Below are 13,104 nucleotides of genomic sequence, written 5' to 3'. Positions count from 1 at the left end.
CTGTGTTGATCATTTCACAATGTATACAAATGTGAAATCATTATGTTGTACACCTGAAACTAATATGATGTTGTAAGTTAATTATACTTCAATTAAAAAAAAAGTAATAACTCATTGCAAGGTGAAGATTTAAAAAGTGGCAAGAAAAAATGACCCATCTCTACTGTTTACTGCTGCCAAGAATTCTATTGTGCTAATAAGCATCACTATCAGTTATATATTCTCAGACTTGAATCGTGGTTCAAACCATAAAAGAGTACAGTGGGGGAAAAAAAGTTAAATCATTAACTTAAAAGATCATACACTATGTAAATGGAAGTTTCAGTATTTGAATTTTGGTCTAACTGATGGCAAAGTTCATGCTTTTCCAACAGTCTTCCATAAGTAGGAGGAAAGATGAGTGAATGATGTCACAAAAGGCAAGGTTAAAAAAAGTTACTGAAATTAGAAATTGTCGAGAGCCGCCGCTGGGGAGGAGCCGCCGCTGCCGCCCAGGACTGGGTCCTTAGGGGGGAGGAGGCGAGAAGATGACGGACGCCCCCATTGCTGCCGACAGGAACGTGGAGCTCTGGAATATCAAAAAGCTCATTAAAACTTGGAGGCGGCCCTCGGCAATGGCACAAGCATGATATCATTGATCATTCCTCCCAAAGACCAGATTTCACGAGTGGCAAAAATGTTAGCAGATGAGTTTGAACTGCATCTAACATTAAGTCACGAGTAAACTACCTTTCAGTCCTGGGAACCATTACATTTGTACAACGAAGACTCAAACTTTATAACAAAGTACCGCCAAATGGCCTGGTTGTTTACTGTGGTACAATTGTAACAGAAGAAGGAAAGGAAAAGAAAGTCAACATTGACTTTGAATCTTTCAAACCAATTAATACGTCATTGTATTTGTGTGACAAATTCCATACAGAGGCTCTTATAGCACTACTTTCAGATGATAAGTTTGGCTTCATTGTAATAGATGGTAGTGGTGCACTTTTTGGCACACTCCAAGGAAATACAAGAGAAGTCCTGCACAAACTCACTGTGGATCTCCCAAAGAAACATGGTAGAGGAGGTCAGTCAGCCTTGCGTTTTGCCCGTTTAAGAATGGAAAAGCGACATAACTATGTTGGGAAAGTAGCTGAGACTACTGTGCAGCTGTTTATTTCTGGGGACAAAGTGAGTGCGGCTGGTCTCGTTTTAGCTGGATCAGCTGACTTTAAAAATGAACTAAGTCAATCTGACATGTTTGATCAGAGGTTGCAATCAAAAGTTTTAAAATTAGCTGATATATCTTATGGTGGTGAAAATGGATTCAACCAAGATATCGAGTTATCTACCGAAGTCCTCTCCAACATGAAGTTCATTCAAGAGAAGAAGTCAATAGGGCAATACTTTGATGAAATCAGTCAGGACACGGGCAAGTACTGTTTTGGAGTTGAAGATACACTAAAGGCTTTAGAAATGGGAGCTGTAGAGATTCTAATAGTCTATGGAAATCTGGATATAATGAGATATATTCTTCATTGCCAAGGCACAGAAGAGGAGAAAATTCTCTAACTCCAGAACAAGAGAAGGATAAATCTCATTTTACAGACAAAGAGACAGGACAAGAACATGAACTGATTGAGAGCATGCCCCTGCTGGAATGGTTTGCTAACAACTATAAAAAATTTGGAGCTACATTGGAAATTGTCACAGATAAATCACAAGAAGGATTCCAGTTTGTGAAAGGATTTGGTGGAATTGATCTGATTAACAAAAGAGAAAGAATTATTGAAGAAATGTTGATTGTCCAGCTGAGAATGGAAACCACATGGTTACTACCATGAATCCATAACAAATTATTTGAGCAAAAATATATTGTTCCTTTAGTTCAATGGAGAGTGAAATTTTAGAGAGATGTTAATAGGTGTTTGGGGATAGTATTTTTTAACTCCAGGTTTTAAGAGATCGTTCAAAATGATTATCTATCATGGCAAGCAAGATTTTCAACAGGTATACGTGTCAGAATGAAGGAGGTAAGGAAAAGGGCAAAAGGGAGTTGCCAGAAATATTCATTTTCTTGCCATTCCATAAGGGGTGTTTCTTTTCAAAACACTTGAGTATCTTCTGGGTAGGAGAATTTTAAAGAAATATCTCTAATAGATATGTGAGCTCCTACTATGTAAGAGGAGACTATTTTAGAGGCAGCGGTGAGCACAAATTTAAAAACAAAATGTTTACTATCTAACATGAAAAGGTATGTCCCAGGATTTTACTATAACAATGCTGAATGTGCATTTTTTCAAAGTCTTCAACATTTGAGCCCTCCTCTATCTCTGGGCAGGACCATATATGTACTTTTTCTTATGGCAACTGATATTTCTTGACATCAAGATATCCAAACCAGTTAAAGAGTCTCACCAGCTTCCGTGGTCCTCACTCTGAACCCCAATCCTCTTCCTAAAATGGGAACATTTGGGCGTCTGACTCTTGCAGGGCCCCTGAGCTGACTTTGCTCCCTTAGTGAGAAAGGGGTTGCTCTCACCTTCTAGTTCAGATTCTGCAGGATGAGCTGGTTTCAGCAAATGTAAGAATGTGCTCTTCTGCTTTTTGAGACTCTCTCTCAAGCAAAGATTGTGGGTCCACAGTGAAATCCAATTGTCATTTCATTTTGTTTTATTTGGTGTACAAAAGTGAAAATTTCCCGTTTGTTTCTTTTTAGAGCAAGCATGTGGGTTTCCTAAACAAGAGGGCCATCAGCCAAGGAATTAGTAGATCTGCTCATTTTACCTCAATGCAAACAATCTATCTTTTAGAAAATATTCAGTGGGTTTAGTCCGTCTTATTTAAGGATACTAACTGTAGAGCACAGGGAACTTTACTCAATATTCTGTAATGACCTACATGGGAAAATAATCTAAAAAAGAGTGGATATATGTATATGTATAACTGATTCACTTTGCCATACAGCAGAAAGCAACACAACATTGTAAATCAACTATATTCCAATTAAAAAAAAAAAAACTAATCATAATGTATTACTCTTCTGTGATCGCATAAGAAGGAAAAGCTTCATAAACATGAGCAATGTCCCATTCTAGGGCTATTTCCCTGCAGCTCCCCACAAAGGGCAAAAGGAAACAGCACAGAGGAATGAGGAAGCAGCTAAGATGAACCTTTAGTGACTTATGAAAGTGATCAGGTATTTGCTTATCTGAGCGATAGATAAAATATTAAGAGGTGTGATTTCTTTTCAAAAGTTTGGAGACGGAGGTGGTTGCAACATTAAGACTTATACTAGGCAAACAACCTGGTTAGATTTAAGAATCAATTGATCTGAACACTTGGATTTTATTAGTTAAGAAAGAAATCATTGATTTTATACTACTCATGTTTTATTTGGAAAATCTGTCATTCATTTGAAGGCTTATTCTGCTTTGCCCAGCCATATTGTGTGTATGGTTACACACATAGGTGCTGAGAAATAAGAAATGGAACTGGGTACAGAGCTATAGTCAAAGAATAGGGACATCATTTAGGTACAAGGCAGGGATATCTATTCCACAAACAAAATCCAGCAGCATGCAACCTGGTATAAAAGCTAGTAAAAACTCAGCTTGGAATGTAAATCCCAGCAAAGACTAAGCCAAAAATGTAAGTCAGAACAATGTAACAGTTGTTATTTATTAAGCTCATTTTGAAGGTGGAGAAACAGACTTGGACAAGTTAAGTGAGTCGCTCAAGTAGCCAGAGTCAGAATTCAAAATCTCAAGTCTACCCGACACCAAATGGGCTTTCTGGTCTCCCTCCCTGCCTCCATGTGCTGGACATCGCAGAGCCAGACACAGGTGGAGATACCCAGTTAATGGTCTGGGTAGGGAGGGGCCCCTGGGAGCCAGGTGTTTGATGGGAGCTCATTCTAATCTTTTCCAGACAGTGTCAGGCTGTCTCAGACATTCTGGGAGAGAAAACCACAATAATACATTTACACCTCCATGCCAATGTAAATTTATCTTCTTTAATCAACTCAGCAACTACACGGTTGGAACACAGCTCCTCATTCTCACAGAAAGTCAAATATTGCAACTCAGAATCATCCATAAGTGTTCTCTGCATTCATCACTGGACCTCTCTTTTATTACTCATAGTGTTCAATTAAATTCTGTTGAGCTGTTAATAGGTTTTATTCTTGTGTCTCTGAATGTACTAAGTCAATTTTGATTTAATAGTTGTTTTCATTTTACAGCTACTGTAAATTTCCAGCAAGTACATTTTATTGTCAGAGAAGGCCCTTTGCCACTAATTTAAGGCTTTCTGCTCTTTTGCTTCGATTTTTAGTTACTTTAATTCAAAAAACGTATTAGACAATCTATTTTCACAGAAAATGCCATACTACTCCACAAACATTTGTTCTCTTTATGATTAAAATAGCTGAGATTTGTCTGTATCTTAGAATTAGAAAAGAATTTAGAAATCATCCATCTCTGTCTGCACTTCATATGAAAAGAAATGGAGTATGAAGGCAGTTAAAAAATGTAGCCAAAGTCACACTACAGTAGCCAAAACAAACACCCAGGACTTGTGTCTACAGTCCATTGCTCCAACCTGCCATGCCCCTTATGCTGCCAAAGATCAAGCTGATTACATCAGAGAAGCTGACAAAACCCTGTTAATGTACTTACATATTTCAGCCATACTCAGACTACACTCAAAAACATTTTTTTTTAATTAGGCGAAATACATGAAAAATATGACAATTCATTACCATGTAATGCAAAATAAACTCGATTCTATTCCGATCCATCAGATTCATTAGCAAAAAATTGTTCATAACTTGAAAACGTGAGAATTTCTGAAAGGCCTACTCTGGTACAGGCTCTCTGCTTCGGCTGCAGTGAACATGGTTGGTCCCTTTTGCAGGACGAGACATGAATGTATGGAATACTTGAGGTAGTATACTACTCAGTGGACATTCAAAACTATTTTCTATTTACGACAGTGCTGCAAAATACCTGTCATTTCTATTTCACAGGTGGGGAATCTGAGTCTTTGATTCTGTGACAGGTGGAGTCACCAAGAAGTTGAGGGAAGAGAAGCTGCCTAGTAGGGTGAGGAGCACTGGAGAGAGGCTAGGAGAGTTTCCTCTGAGTTTACCCAGTTGGCTGCCCTTGGGTAAGTCGCTCTCCTCTCATGTCTTCCTTTCATCTGCTGTAAAATGAGGGTGTTGGCCTAAATGAATTTTATGTCTCATTCCAAGAATGAAACACCAGAATCCAAGTCTCTTGAGGCCTAATTTCTGTGACTACACAGCATTGAATATAGTCAATATAAAATGAGAAGTGCTATATTTAAAATAGATAACCAACAAGGACCTACTGTAAAAAAAATTTTTTTTAATTAAAAAAAAAGTATGAGAAGCCTCTTGAACAAGTCTAAAGGCTCTGAATGTGGGCCAAACAGTGAAGAAAAGAAGGAAACTGATGCTTTGCTAAATTTGAGGACTCTGCCGGAGACCCATTCATGCTCTGGAGATTTAAGACAATGCAATCTGGATTTACCTGTTTATAGATATTATTAGCAGTCACAACTAGGATGACAGCAGTGATAGGCACAATATAACCTGATATATGTTAGAGCATTACTGTGCTACTCTTGAAACTTTTTCCCCAATCCTTGCTAAAAGTACTATCTTCCTTAAATCAGCTATGCTATTCATGTGTCTTAAAATGGAATCTCTGCAAGTCTATCTTAATTGCCAAATCAGTAGTGAACATTAGCTGTGTTCACTGTTGATTTGGTAAGTAGGTGCAACTGCATCTGGATATAGTTCTCAAAGCTTTTACTTGTGGTCAAATGGGGTAAGAAGGCAATCAGCCATGTAATGTGAAGTGGTACCTATCTCCTATCACTTTTAATTGGATCAATTCCTAACATTTCCACTTTCCTACTCCCTCTCACTGCTGTGCTCCTGTCAAGGAGTATTGGCTGGATTTGATATGGGAAATAAAGGGAGAAGGTCCAAGCCAAAAACAATTCATTTTTTTTCATTTTTTTCCACTTTTAGTATCAACAGGCCATGAAGAGGCACAGATTTTTATTTATGTCCCTTTAGGGTCAACATGTTTTCATTTATTTACGTTTTATTTAAAGAAAACAGGGATATTGGTTCAAGATGGCAGAGTAGAAGGACGTGTGCTCTCTCCCTCTTGCGAGAGCACCGGAATCACAGCTAACTGCTGAACAGTCATCGACAAGAAGACACTGGAACTCACCAAAAAAGACACCTCACATCCAAAGACAAAGGAGAAGCCATAATGAGACAGTAGGAGGGGCACAATCACAGTAAAATCAAATCCTATAATGGCTGGGTGGGTGACTCACAAACTGGAGAACACTTATACCACAGAAGTCGACCCAGTGGAGTGAAGGTTCTGAGCCCCATATCAGGCTTCCCAACCTGGGGGTCTGGTAATGGGAGGAGGAATTCCTAGAGAATCAGACTTTGAAGGCTAGTGGTATTTGATTGTAGGGCTTCGACAGGACTGTGGGAAACAGAGACTCAACTCTTGGAGGACACACACAAAGTAGTGTGCACATCAGGACCCAGGGGGAAGGAGCAGTGACCCCATAGGAGACTGAATCAGACCTACCTGCTAGTGTTGGAGGGTCTGCTGCTGAGGTGGGGGGGTGGCTGTGGCTCACCACGGGGACAAGGACACTAGCAGCAGAAGTTCTGGGAAGTACTCCTTGGCATGAGCCCTTCCAGAATTAGCCCCACCAAACAGCCTGTAGCCTCCAGTGCTGGGTTGCCTCAGGCCAAACAACCAACAGAGATGGAACTCAGCCCCACCCATCAGAAGACAAGTGGATTAAAGTTTTACTGAGCTCTGCCCACTACAGCAACACCCAGCTCTACTCACCACTAGTCCCTCTCATCAGGAACCTTGCATAAGCCTCTTAGATAGCCTCATCCACAAGAAGGCAGACAGCAGAAGCAAGAAGAAGAATTACAATCCTTGCAGCCTGTGGAACGAAAACCACATTCACAGAAAGACAGACAAAATGAAAAGGCAGAGAACTATGTATCACATGAAGGAACATGATAAAACCCCAGAAAAACAATGAAATGAAGTAGACAAAGGCAGTCTTCCAGAAAAAGAATTCAGAATAATGGTAGTGACCATGATCCAGGACCTCGGAAAAAGAATGGAGGCAAATATCGAGAAGATGCAAGAAATGTTTAACAAAGACCTAAAAGAATTAAAGAACAAACACCTAGAAGAATTAAAGAACAAACAAACAAAGATGAACAATACAATAACTGAAATGAAAAAGACACTAGAAGTAATCAATAGGAGAATAACTGAGGCAGAAGAATGGTTAAGTGCCCTGGAAGACAGAATGGTGGAATTCACTGACACAGAACAGAATAAAGAAAAAATAATGAAAAGCAATGAAGACAGCCTAAGAGACCTCTGGGGCAATATTAAGTGCACCAACATTCACATTATAGGGGTCCCAGAAGGAGAAGAGAGAGAGAAAGGACCTGAGAAAATATTTGAAGAGATTATAGTTGAAAACTTCCCTAACATGAAAAAGGAAATAGCCACCCAAGTCCAGGAAGCACAGAGAGATCCAGGCAGGATAAACCCGAGGAGAAACATGCTGAGACACATAGTAATCAAATAGGCAAAAATTAAAGACAAAGAAAAATTATTAAAAGCAACAAGAGAAAAATGACAAATAACATAGAAGGGAACTCCCATAAGGTTAACAGCTGATTTCTCAGCAGAAACTCTACAAGCCAGAACAGATTGGTGCAATATGTTTAAAGTGATGAAAGGGAAGAACCTACAACCAAGATTACTCTACCTGGCAAGGATTTCATTCAGATTCAACAGAGAAATCAAAAGCTTTACAGACAAGCAAAAGCTAAGAGAATTCAGCACCACCAAACCAGCTCTACAACAAATGCTAAAGGAAATTTTCTAAGTGGGAAATACAACAGAACAAAAGGACCTACAAAAACAAACCCAAAACAATGAAGAAAATGGTCATAGGAACATACATATCAATAATTACCTTAAACGTGAATGGATTAAATGCTCCAACCAAAAGACACAGGCTCACAGAATGGATACAAAAACAATACCCATATATATGCTGTCTACAAGAGACCCACTTTAGACCTAGGGACACATACAGCTTGAAAGTTAGGGGATAGAAAAAGATGTTCCATGCAAATGGATAGCAAAAGAAAGCTGGAGTAGCAACACTCGTATCAGATAAAATAGACTTTAAAATAAAGAATGTTACAAGAGACAAGGAAGGACACTACATAATGATCAAGGGATCAATCCAAGAAGAAGATATAACAATTATAAATATATATTCACCCAACATAGGAGCACCTCGATACATAAGGCAAATGTTAACAGCTATAAAAGAGGAAATTGACAGTAACACAATAATAGTGGGTGACTTTAACACCTCACTTACACCACTGGACACATCATCCAGACAGAAAATTAATAAGGAAACACAAGCTTTAAATGACACAATAGACCAGATAGATTTAATTGATATTTATAGGACATTCCATCTGAAAATAGCAGATTACACTTTCTTCTCAAGTGCACACAGAACATTCTCCAGGATAGATTATATCTTGGGTCACAAATCAAGCCTCAGTAAATTGAAGAAAATTGATATCATATCAAGCATCTTTTCTGACCACAACGCTATGAGATTAGACATTAATTACAGGGGAAAAAAAGCTTAAAAACACAAACACATGGAGGCTAAACCATACATTACTAAGTAACCAAGAGATCACTGAAGAAAGCAAAGAGGAAATCAACAAATACCTAGAGACAAATGACAATGAAAACATTATGCTCCAAAACCTATGGGATGCAGCAGAAGCAGTTCTAAGAGGGAAGTTTATAGCCATACAATCCTACCTCAAGAAACAAGAAAAATCTCAAATAAACAATCTAACTTTACACTTAAAGGAACTAGAGAAAGAAGAAAAAAAAAAAAACCCCAATGTTAGGAAAAGGAAAGAAATCATCAAGATCAGAGCAGAAATAAAAGAAATAGAAACAAAGAAAACAATAGCAAAGATCAATAAAACTAAAAGCTGGTTCTTTGAGAAGATAAACAAAATTGATAAACCTTTAACCAGACTCATCAAGAAAAAGAGGGAGAGGACTCAAATCAACAGAATTAGAAATGAAAAAGAAGTTACAATGGACACTGCAGAAATACAAAGCATCATAAGACACTACTACAAGCAACTCTATGCCAATAAAATGGACAACCTGGAAGAAATGGACAAATTCTTAGAAAGGTATAACCTTCCAAGACTGAACCAGGAAGAAATAGAAAATAGGAACAGACCAATCACAAGTAATAAAATTGAAACTGTGATTAAAAATCTTCCAGCAAACAAAAGTCCAGGACCAGATGGCTTCACAGGTGAATTCTATCAAACATTTAGAGAAGAGCTAACACCCATCCTTCTCAAACTCTTGCAAAAAATTGTAGTGGAAGGAACACTCCCAAACTCATTCTACGAGGCCACCATCACCCTGATACCAAAACCAGACAAAGATACTACAAAAAAAGAAACTTACAGACCAATATCACTGATGAATATAGATGCAAATATCCTCAACAAAATACTAGCAAACAGAATCCAACAACACTATAAAAGGATCATACACCATGATCAAGTGGGGTTTATCCCAGGGATGCAAGGATTCTTCAATATACGCAAATCAATCAATGTGATACACCATATTAACAAATTGAAAAATAAAAACCATAGGATAATCTCAACAGATGCAGAAAAAGCTTTTGACAAAATTCAACACTCACTTATGATAAAAACTCTCCATAAAGTGGGCATAGAGGGAAACTACCTCAACATAATAAAGGCCATATATGACAAACCCACAGCAAACATCGTCCTCAATGGTGAAAAACTGAATGCATTTCCTATAAGATCAGTAACAAGACAAGGATATCCACACCCGCCACTATTATTCAACACAGTTTTGGAAGTCCTAGCCACAGCAATCAGAGAAGAAAAAGAAATAAAAGGAATACAAATTGCAAAAGAAGAAGTAAATCTGTTAGCAGATGACATGATACTATACATAGATAATCCTAAAGATGCCACTAGAAAGCTACTAGAGCTAATCAGTGAATCTGGTAAAGTTGCAGGATACAAAATTAATGCACAGAAATCTCGTGCATTCCTATACACTAACAATGCAAAATCTCAAAGAGAAATTAAGGAAACACTCCCATTTTACCAATGCAACAAAAAGAATAAAATACCTAGGAATAAACTTACCTAAGGAGGTAAAAGACCTGTACTCAAAAAACTATAAGACACTGATGAAAGAAATCAAAGATGACACAAACAGATGGAGAGATATACCATGTTCTTGCATTGGAAGAATCAACATTGTGAAAATGACTGTACTACCCAAATCAATCTACAGATTCAGTGCAATCCCTATCAAGTTACCAATGGCATTTTGTACAGAACTAGAACAAAAAATCTTAAAATATGTATGGAGACACAAAAGACCCCAAATAGCCAAAGCAATCTTGAGGGAAAAAAACGAAGCTGGAGGAATCAGACTCCCTGACTTCAGACTATACTACAAAGCTACAGTAATTAAGACAATATGGTACTGGCACAAAAACAGAAATATAGATCAATGGAACAGGATAGAAAGCCCAGAGATAAACCCAGGCACCTATGGTCAACTAACCTATGACAAAGGAGGCAAGGATATACAATGGAGAAAAGACAGTCTCTTCAATAAGTGGTGCTGGGAAAACTGGACAACTACATGTAAAAGAATGAAATTAGAACACTCCCTAACACCATCCACAAAAATAAACTCAAAATGGATTAAAGACCTAAATGTAAGAATGAACACTGTAAAACTCTTAGAGGAAAACATAGGAAGAACACTCTTTGTCATAAATCACATCAAGATCATTTTTGACCGCCCTTCTAGAGTAATGGAAATAAAAACGAAAATAAACAAATGGGACCTAATGAAACAAAAGCTTTTGCACAGCAAAGGAACTATAAACAAGACGAATAGATAACCCTCAGAAATGGGAGAAAATATTGCAAATGAATCAATGGAGAAAGGATTAATCTCCAAAACATATAAGTGACACATGCAGCTCAATATTAAAGAAACAAACAACCCAATCAAAAAAATGGGCAGTAGACCTAAGTAGACATTTCTCCAAAGAAGACATACAGATGGCCAAATAGCACATGAAAAGATGCTCAACATCACTAATTATTAGAGAAATGTAAATCAAAACTACAATGAGGTATCACATCACACTGGTCAGAATGGCCATCATCAAAAAATCTACAAACAATTAATGCTGGAGAGGGTGTGGAGAAAATGGAACAATTTTGCACTGTTGGTGGGAATGTAAATTGATACAGCCACTATGGAGAACAGTATGGAGGTTCCTTAAAACACTAAAAATAGAATTACCGTATGATGCAGCAATCCCACTACTGGGCACATACCCAGAGAAAACCATAATTCAAAAAGACGTATGCACTCCAATGTTCATTGCAGCACTATTTACAATAGCCAGGTCATGGAAGCAACCTAAATGCCCATCGACAGATGAAAGGATAAAGAAGATGTGGTACATATATACAATGGAATATTACTCAGCCATAAAAAAGGAATGATACTGGGTCATTGGTAGAGACGTGGATGAACCTAGAGACTGTAATGCACAGTGAAGTAAGTCAGAAAGAGAAAAATAAATGTCGTATATTAACACATATATAAGGAATCTAGAAAAATGGTACAGATGAACCAGTTTGCAAGGCAGAAGTGGAGACACAGATGTAGAGAACAAACATATGGACACCAAGGGGGAAAGCAGGGTTGGATGGGGTGGTGGGATGAATTGGGAGATTGGGATTGACATATATACACTAATATGTATAAAATAGATAGCTAGTAAGAATCTGCTGTGTTAAAAAAATAAAATTAAATTTAAAAAAAAAAGAAAGAAAACAGAACACAGAGAGACTGTGAGTGTGCCTGTGTGTGTTCTGCATTTCTCACTAAAATCCTAATTCCTAACGGAAGGATGTTAAAATCCAAATAAGAAAATTCCTGGAGTTTAAATTCAGCATGTACTATAACATCTTATTCAAAGATTTCCGATAAATACTTACTGACTGATTGAGTAAACATATAATCATAGTGTACAATATTATGCCCTGAAAAGTTTATCCCATTATCTTTCAAGGCAGTTGATAAAATGGGAGAAAAAAATGGACATATTTTCATTTAAAAAAACAGCGATATCCTTTGTTTCTTTTTGTCCTAGTCTGATTTATTTTTACAAACAGAAAAAGAATAACTGAGTAAGGCTTCAGGAGGTCAAGTGTGAAGAATAGGAAGGAAACAGAAGTTATCTTGTCCAAGTAGGGAGTCAGGATGACAGTTCATGAAGCAAGAACACTCACAAGACATTGGCCTCGGGGAGCGCAGAGCAATAAAGCGCGTTGCCAGTGAGTCTGGGCAGCCAGCGGGGGCACAGCGGTCAGACTATCTAAACTTGGGCTCAACAACATTTGTGTAATTCCATGTTAGCAAATATGGTCAGTTATTTGTTTCTCATTTTTAAGCATTTTTCTACAGAATATATTAGGGAAACTTGGTCCAAATATAATTTCATTCACTTGACATGTCAGTCTTCCCTCCTTTATTATTATTATCTTTTTTTTTTTTTTTTTTTACAATTTCCATTCCAGTAAACTGAATTCAACAAAATTTGTTACTGATGTAAACAGTCTTTGAAAAAATTAATTTCTAACCCCGATGAGTGACATAAGCAGCTTTTTTTTTTTGGCTTTCCATCCATGAAACTTTTTTTATACAATTTTTAAAGGTTATGGTCCATTGACAGTTATTCCAAAACATTGGCTCTATTCCCCCATTGTACAATGCATCCTTGTGGCCTATCTTACACCCAATAGTTTGTACCTCTTAATCTCTTACCCTCATTTTTCCCCTCCCCCTTCTCCCTACCAGTAACCACTAGTTG

At 37.6% G+C, this 13,104-nt stretch overlaps 1 pseudogene; it reads left to right on the top strand.

Annotated features, from left to right (window-relative positions):
- Positions 1–527: 527 nt before the first annotated feature.
- On the top strand, positions 528–1,826 carry LOC132366711 (eukaryotic peptide chain release factor subunit 1-like; annotated as a pseudogene).
- Positions 1,827–13,104: the final 11,278 nt, after the last annotated feature.

Source organism: Balaenoptera ricei, chromosome 5 (assembly GCF_028023285.1).
Source record: "Balaenoptera ricei isolate mBalRic1 chromosome 5, mBalRic1.hap2, whole genome shotgun sequence".
In the NCBI taxonomy this organism is placed as follows: domain Eukaryota; kingdom Metazoa; phylum Chordata; class Mammalia; order Artiodactyla; family Balaenopteridae; genus Balaenoptera; species Balaenoptera ricei.
Note: the sequence above shows the minus strand (reverse complement) of the source record. Positions and strands in the feature narration are given on the sequence as shown.